This window comes from Montipora foliosa, chromosome 13, assembly GCF_036669935.1.
Source record: "Montipora foliosa isolate CH-2021 chromosome 13, ASM3666993v2, whole genome shotgun sequence".
Classification (NCBI taxonomy): Eukaryota; Metazoa; Cnidaria; class Anthozoa; order Scleractinia; family Acroporidae; genus Montipora; species Montipora foliosa.
Window position 1 is genome coordinate 4,188,001 of NC_090881.1, and position 8,917 is coordinate 4,196,917.

The 8,917-nt window shown below is 34.7% G+C and overlaps 1 long non-coding RNA gene across 3 annotated transcripts in view; it reads right to left on the reverse strand.

Moving 5' to 3' along the window:
• Positions 1-242: 242 nt before the first annotated feature.
• The window catches only part of LOC137983871 (uncharacterized), a 10,566-nt gene continuing 1,891 nt past the window's right edge, over positions 243-8,917 (reverse strand). Inside the window, exons 3-6 of one of the 3 annotated variants that reach the window (XR_011119040.1) lie at positions 8,174-8,353; positions 7,810-7,874; positions 3,558-3,640; positions 243-2,967 (exon numbers count right to left, since the gene is read on the reverse strand). This is a non-coding gene — a long non-coding RNA (uncharacterized lncRNA). The remainder of the gene's footprint in view (positions 2,968-3,557; positions 3,641-7,809; positions 7,875-8,173; positions 8,354-8,917) is intronic. The other 2 variants (XR_011119038.1, XR_011119039.1) reach the window with 2 other exon arrangements.

Below are 8,917 nucleotides of genomic sequence, written 5' to 3' on the forward strand. Positions count from 1 at the left end.
TCTCAATGGGGGGGGGGGGGGGGGGTTGGGGTCCCCCTTGACGGTTGATGGTTAAAAAACAGCCATTTTGACGGTTGAGGGTAAATTTTTCGGATGACGCTTATAACACGAAATTAAAAGGCAAATTATTTGCCCATATTTGTTGAATAATAATAATAATAATAGCAATAGCAATAATAATAAGCTTTATTTAACCAAGGAGCACTCTATGTCGGCTCTATAAATAAACAAAAAGCGCGCAAAAAGATCTTGCCGTTTATTACAGAGTATCTGCCATTATGCAGTGCCTCATCTCAAACAGATTTTCTTAAACAACAACTGGGATCTTATACAAAACCAGCTTTTGCTGAGAAATATTTTAAAATGCTCCCCTTATTTCGTATAGAAAAGGGAGATCTTTGAAAGATGTACCCGTTAGAGCAAAAATCTGAGGGTCTTTCAATTTCCTATCTTGACTAATAGAGCGATTTCACTCACGTGACCAGCAGCCATATTGGATTACTAAAACAAAAGAGAGTATTTGAATAAAAATAGAGATCAATTCCCAAAGGATTAGTTTGGTACACCATCATGGCCGCCATTCCTTTGTTTTGGAACACCAACATGGCTGCCGTGGCGTCATGTAAAAACGCTCTATAGGCCTTTTTTCGATATATCAAAATTCAGCTCCAAAGAGAGGTTTAGAGGACAACGACAAAGGAAAGTGTATGATGCAAATACTTTTCACATTCACTCCAACGTGTTTCTATTGTTTCTTTCCTCACTGCCTCACTATCAAGCTGAATATTTGATATTTCGAAAATGGCCTATAGGATTGGTGTTTTGCCACGTCAAGCGAAGTGACCCGTGATGACTGACTTTTTATGACACCGGAAGTGTTTACAGACGGAAGTCAGTTCTGTCGTTAACCAGTTTCATCCGAGACTAGGAGTTAAAGAACTTGCACATGAATGCATTTGTATGATATATTGAAACGATCATTTATAAACAGCATAACTTGACCTTATTTAAGTCAATCATTTAGTTCTTGATTTAAGGATATGTGAGACATTTTGATGGCTGATATTGGCTTGCTCAATAGACAGTTGGCGGTAAAATTATTGCGTTTTTGACGGTTAAATATTTGACCATTTGACGCTTGACGGTTCACCTCAGTGACACCCTCTTATAAATAAATCATTCCATGATTTCCACATATCACTGGGTCGTGAAATTCTCTCAAATCGTCCCACGGTTGTGTCAAAATGTCACTTCGAAATTTAGTGAAGTTAAAGTATTTAAATTGCCTATAATTAATTGAGTTAATTTTATTTTGAAGAAGCGGGAATTGAAATTTTACAGCATACCTAGGCTAAGCTGTGATCACTTATACCAATATGAGACACCCCAGAACAGATCACTGGAAAAATCGATAAATTTACATGCACATGTAAATTTAGATCATAACATGTAAATAGCATGTAAATTGAAAACGCTGTAAATGAAAGTTTACAGCTAAAATGCCCTTTTGCAGGATCTTAGAAGATACTGTAAAGAAAACGTAAATATTGCGGATAAAGTATGTAAAAGCTATGTAAATTGCGAACACTCCAAGGCCAAAATCTAAATGACATACACCAGACTTATTCCAACCTGTAAATATTTCCACAACACTGTAAACATCCTGGGAATCGATGAAACAGACAGGGGTGTGTAAATCGACAAAGTGGGACTGGTTTGACCCTGTCAAATCCTTGTAAATTGAAACAGGGGGAATGGTTTGACCCTGTTAAAAAAAATTGCATATTATAATTAAAAATGAAGACTTAAGTGACCACGCAAAAACCTGGTTAAAAAAAAATCCCAAGAAACATAGGTGTTTCGACACTCGAAGAGAAATTTCGTATCTCCTCGTGGCCATGTAATATCCTCTATATATCAATACCACATTTTCTTCGCAAAACGATACTCAAATATTATGCTTAATTTATCAAATATACAATTCTATCAATCCTTCAAATACAAATGAAGTACATGTTAATAATTGTGGTCATCATGTGATAGTCTTATTTTCACCGAGAAAAATAATTATTCATTTCTAACCATAAACAGATAATAAGTAGATGATAAAATACACTTATAACCTTGATAACCATTAACAGATAATAATTGCATTTACATTCATTTCATTGTTTATTAATTCTTGATAAACATTAATAAATAATGACTATGGGTAAATTCATTTTAATGCCAATGTAATGGCACAAAACAAAAGCCTTAATACTTTATTCGATTTCAAAAGTTGATTAAATGACATTGGATCTTTACTTAAACATCATTATTACCCTTTCTTTGGGTCGTAATAGCAGCAGACAAATAAAGACTTTAAAGAAAACGACAAAACCTTTCAGTTTATAATACTTGTTTCAAAAGAAACTTCTGCCATCTTCAGTTAGTCAGAATACAAACATCAAACATCTGCAGAGTTTTAAACATTGTCACGCCTCATGTTCAGCAAATTGTTTTCGCGTTTTAGATCACGTCTCCACCAGTTTTCAACTCAAGTTAAGAGAAGCTATTTGTATTCAGAGAAACAACCCTCTTTGAATCAACAATTACACTATGTCAATCTAAAACTATCTTTAATTTCACGCAATACTTCATTCAGTTGTTACTATTTTTTCACATTAGCATTTTCTATTTATTATAATTTCAGCTTCCATCGCTTTTATTCTGACTAACTGAGGATGGCAGAAGTTTCTGTTGAAACATGTATTATAAACTCACAGGTTTAGTTGTTTTCTTAAAAATCTTTACTTTCTCTTTGCACGTTATTTTCGTGAAACAATCTTTGTCCAAGTAACCTTAACAAATCACTTTTATTTGAGTTGCTGTTGTAAAGAATGCCAAACTTTTAAGACTTTACAAAAATGTAACTTTGGCCTTCAAGTAGAGGAGGCCAACCACAATTGCTTGATCTTCTGGAACCTTCAAACAGAAGAGCAAACATTTCCCGTCAGGGTTTAATAACCAATTTACTGTAACAGTAACTTGACATAATTATAAATAAAGAGAATGATTTTGTCGTAGAAAACATGTGCTAGCTACTTTGACTTTGTTGGTTATAATGAGAATGTCTTTATAGGGCCTGGCCAAACGGGAAATGTTTGGCATTTAAACAACATCACATATTGTTTGGTGACCAAGCATTTTACCATTCGGCCACCTTGTTTGGTGCTCTTTGATCGTGTTTGGTCGTGTTTGATAAAAATTGAAGGCCACAAAATATTCGATCAAAAACAACAAAAACATTTCTTTTGTTCTCATGCTTGATGGGCGAACTTGAGGAGTTTGATCTGAGTTAGATCAAACATGTTTAACCGTTTGGCCACCCACTTCAAGAGCAGGTTTGGTCACCAAACAATTTGTTTGATGTTGTTTAAATGGCAAACATTTCCTGTTTCTCAATTAAGGCGCTTATGATGCTCCATCAACTGTCCTAATGCTGTGTAAAGGCTATTGCAAAATGAAATTGGCAAAGTTTTTTTATTGTCAAGATGTGTGTCCATTGTACTTACAAAACGTGTCTCCAACTACATTTGTACTCCAACTACTTTTCTTTTATTTTCTTTCATCTTTGACTATCATAGTCTGACACTTCCTAAATGTACAAAAGGCAGGTGTACCATTTAATAAAAAAAGTAACTAATTAGCATTGGAAAATATTTAATTAATAAACATTTTTGTAGGGCTTCCCAGTTGATTATAATTTTGTTGAGAGTAATTATAGACAAGACTAGTGTTTAAAGTTTGATCTATAATGGAATTAAAAAAACTTGCATGAATATTTCAACCAGTCAGATGCAAAGCTAAGACCAATAGTTTTATTGCAACTTAGTCACTCTACGTGTAGGTTTCCCATACTTAGCAGCAGCAGCTGCATTGGATTGGTTAGCATTCTGACTAGGATACATGTATATGACTCCAGTTTATGGTTAATTGACAGGATTGACAGGTACAGTATTTCATTCAGGAAATATTCTGGTGTGTAATTACTTTGGTCTTGTTGGTTTGGCAACATTACAATAAATAGGCAAGTTTCATATTCTCACAGATGGACTGGAATCAGCATCAAATAGAGGCTCATGCAGAGGAATGCAAATTATTTTCCTTTGCATCAGCCTCTATCTGATGCTTGATCCAGTCCATCTGTGAGAATATGAAACTTGCCTATTTATTGGTACCTATTAAATGGTACACCTGTTTTCAACTCAAGTTAAGAGAAGCTATTTGTATTCAGAGAAACAACCCTCTTTGAATCAACAATTACACTATGTCAATCTAAAACTATCTTTAATTTCACGCAATACTGGTCCAACCGTGATAATACTGGTCAATTGAAGACCCCTCTATCAACTTCAAAACTTGTTAGTTACCGGTAGTTTTTGGTAATGAAATGTTGTGATTTCCAGTGAAATTTGGAATAAATAATCACTAGTAATTTTTTTTTCAAAGACGACCAAAATTGCACGAGCCTGTAGGGCTAGTGCACTTTTTAGCCTTTGAAAAAATTTACTCGTGATTATTTATTCTAAATTGCACGAGAAAAATCATGTGATTACCTCTTAATAATATATATGAAAAAAATCGAGATGGTTAAGTAGAAGGAACGCACGCATATCACGCAATCAGGGAAAAACTGTGCCATCCAGGGCACACGCTTAATTTGAAAACAAAACACTTCATTGGTTCTGACCAAAGCGTATTGTTTAATATTAGCCAATCATAATCCAGAATTTTGATGTGTAATTTACACTGTTATTACACTTTTTTTGCACTACGTTACACTTGAACTGCACTGCTCTCAGACAATCAGAATCGAGCAATTTTTTCATGTATATTATTAAACACGGAATATCAATATTAAGTAACAACAATTCTGCATTACAGTTTATCCTACATGTATGTGCAACAAAGCATAGGGAAACTGCTAACAATACATTTATTGGCTAAGAGCAATATTGCTGAAATGGGTTTAAAATTCCCTAAAACTAATTGGAAATAGCAATGTCATATCCCCCAGCAAATCAAGATTTATCCAAGAGGGTTGACAGAAGTATTAATTTTACATGTAAGAAAAAAAATTAGCGAAATAAGTGTTACCGGGCAACGTTTCACCCAGACTGTGATGACATCACTTTCAAGTGACAAAAACAATCTTTAACCTAGTATAAACTAATTTATATGGCGTGAGGTTATGGAAACCATTAACACATATTTTTATAGTGTTGTACTTATCATGTATGCAATGTAAAGTATGTTCAAATTAAACAAAAAGTTTTGAGCGGACAGTGTCCAATTGTGTATTGAAGCTTGGTAACTTAGACAAACTAGTTTTCCATTGCATTTCTTCAATACCAAAAAGTTAGTTGTAAGGTCACCAACAGTTTTAATTATATGAATGAAATGATATACATGTATGAAATGAACCATGTATTGAATTGCAGATATGAAATCAAGTGTCCAGAGCTATAATGATCCTCGCAGTTATGAACGCAATTTTTGCACTTCCGTAGAGAAGTCTGAAAAATTCAGGACTTCAACGGGGTTTGAACCCATGACCTCACTATGCAGGTGCGACGCTCTAACCAACTGAGCTTAATGAACCAACTGATGTTGGTTGTTGGTCATTTGAGGGTTCAAGTGTTCCTGTGATGAATGAACCAATGAATGTTCGTGTAATGATATATGAAACAAATCATAATTATGTTGAACTCGTCAAGTGGTGGGGTGGTTTAATGCCACAAACAATACTAGTTTTAATCCAGAACCTAAAAAAATCATGTTTCGCTTGTTCAAGCAAAGCCTTGCTGGGCATCGAACTGTGAGAAAGTTTAACTTTACCTTTGTTATACATTTATAAAAGAGAGCTCAAATTATTTTGTCTCAAGTTGTTAATAATATTAATTTTAAATACAAGGTCGAGAAATTTACATGATTCAATTTACTTTATTCGCCCTCTTTGATTGTTCACTCACTGAGTTCCTGTGCATGTCAGTATATAGCTGCCTATTACATCCTGTTTTGGCTTGTATGTCATATAATAAGTTGTATTTGTTTTCTTTTTCTTTTTATTTGTATCTTCATTTCTTGGTATTAATGACTAGTACATGTATAATGTAAAATTTTGTTGTGTATTCAATAAAAATAAATAAATATATGTTGAACTGCAGATATGAAATCAAGTGAAGCTAATATCCTCAGTGGCTTCATAGCTCAGTTGGTTAAAGCATCGCACCAGCAGTTTTCATCAATATGTTAATGGAGCGCTGGCTAGTGTAACTGATGTACTCTGCATTGCACAGATCAAATTGATATAATCATACACTACACATTGCTGGTTAACCTTTTGACACCCAAACGGGCCTAAACCAGCCATACTTAGCATTTTACTCTGTCTAACACCAGATGATTTTACTCATCAATGGGAAACCCCTGCGAGTCAATGGGTTAATTTAAAGGTGGTTTCGGTTCACACAGTTTAACATCTTCACTAATTTTGCAGCTTCTGAACACTGGTGTAAGAATGTGATTGATTTTTTACTCAGATAAGATACTGTTCTTCATCAACTGCATCAGTACTGGTAAGTATTACATTTAATATACACATATTCATTGTTACATGTACCTGCTGGTCTATTTACTGCTGCACTCATTTCTACAATCATCTTGAATCTAATTATTGTTTTTTGGCTATAAAAACATTTTAATTTAATTAACAATAATTATATTGATCCAAAATCAATAAATATTACCAATAGTCCAAAACCTTGACATGTAATATGAATTTCACATACTTGAACTGTGGAGAACCAAATGAGTGGTGATTGTGAAAGATCATCACAGTTTTGTTTGATGCTTTCAGCAGCAAAAGACAGACCTGAACTGAAAAAATTAGGCCTGAATGGGATGTGATAACTGACCTCTGTGATATACTGCTGCAACCGCAACGCTCAGGTCAGGGTTCAAATCCTGTTCAGCCCTGAAATATTCAGGTCTATCTTTCACTGCTGCTTAAACAGCAAGCAAAACTGTAATGAACTTAGTCTCTCTTCAGTCTAAAACCATATTGCACACTGAAATGGAGCAACATGATCTTTAATGTTGTTATCTTCTTTTGGATCTTTGGTTCTGGAGTGTTAATTTGCATCCAAGGCAAGAATGATGATAACACCAGGACACTACATCAATAAACATGCTGAATGTTTGAGAATAAAATGCTCACCAAAGCTGGAATAAGGACATTATCTATCCAAAACCTACAATTCTGCCGTAGCTTGTATCGTGACTGTACTGATAATTATTGGTTATTGTTAATGGTTTAAGCTGTTGTCCTTTGTTATTTATTTTATTTGTTAAAATAATTAGTTGATCGGTTTAACCACGGAATGCGTGTAGCTCCGCCCACCGCGATTAGCCTTTGCTATTTGTGGGCGGAGACAGACTGTACCTTTTTGTATCAGTTTTTTAATTTTTTGATATAAATACTACAACTACATGTACATTAACCCATTGACTCCTGGGGGTTCTTCATTGATGAGTAAAATTGTCTGGCGTTACACCTAAGTAAAATACTAAGTATGGCCGGTTTAGGACGGTTTAGGGGTGAATGGGTTACCCAACACTAGAGAGAATTACGCAAAGGTGCATGTACTTAATACAATATCACGACTTCAACAATCAGATCGCTTCAGGGCAAAGATAACTTGTGAAAGGTCATGAATGTAAAATAAAATTATACAAAAAGCAATGGTACATGTAAATACCCACCATGACTTTCCTTTGAATACAGTGGGGATTTCTGTCCCCTTCCTCTTGATGTTACGGTTTCTTTCCTAAACAGGATTAGACACGTGTTAGTATGTTGTACTTTTAGTATGCAAAAACATAGAATAAACAACAGTAGTTGTACTGTCATTATGCCACTAAAAGAGTCACACAAATTTATTTCACCTTTTTCTGATAAGCAGGTGGCTTTCTTAATGACCTAACGATGCTGCTGATGTGCTTTATGGCTTTGCAGTATCTACATGTAATGTATAGTGCAACATATACAACACTCTCTACAAACTTAAAATTAAACAATAATTATTTGAACTCCTTTTAATCTAATTTCACTCATCCTCTTAATTACCCTCGTAGTAGTAGTAGTAGCAGCAGCAGCAGCAGCAGCAGTAGTAGGAGTACTAGCAGTAGCATTAGCACTTACTCGGCAGTAGTACTAGAAGTACAGTGCTAGGAGTAGTAGATGCAGCAGCAGTATTCCAGTTACCACTGGTAATAATCAAGGAAAGTGCATTCAAGCTGCCTTTTTCTGAATCAAATAAATTTTTCTATAAGTGATTTTAGGTTTCTTGGCTGCTCTCTTTGTGAGGCTGGCTACTCACCTTGATTTCGCATGTGAGCCTCAAGCTTGATCTGTGTTATTTAATTATTTGACTTTAGACCAAAATTCAACACACATGAAATTCAGTGATCATCCTCAAGGATGATCACTGAATTTCATTAAATGGCAATTGATTTATTCTGGATGCATCATATAAAACATTTTACATGTGTGTTGAATTTTGGTCTAAAGTCAAATAATTAAATAACACAGATCAAGCTTGAGGCTCACATGCGAAATCAAGGTGAGTAGCCAGCCTCACAAAGAGAGCAGCCAAGAAACCTAAAATCACAAATCATCCATACATGCATTGACCTCTTTCATAATGGTGGCCAAATAATACAGTGTACATGATTGTATATTATTTGCTGTTTACCCTAGGTAATAAGCCTTTCTAGCCTCACTACGACGAGCAAATTTCAAATGAATATGTTTTTTTCCAAATGAGGGCAGTAGGTCTAATTAACATATACACAAAAGAATGTAAAGGAG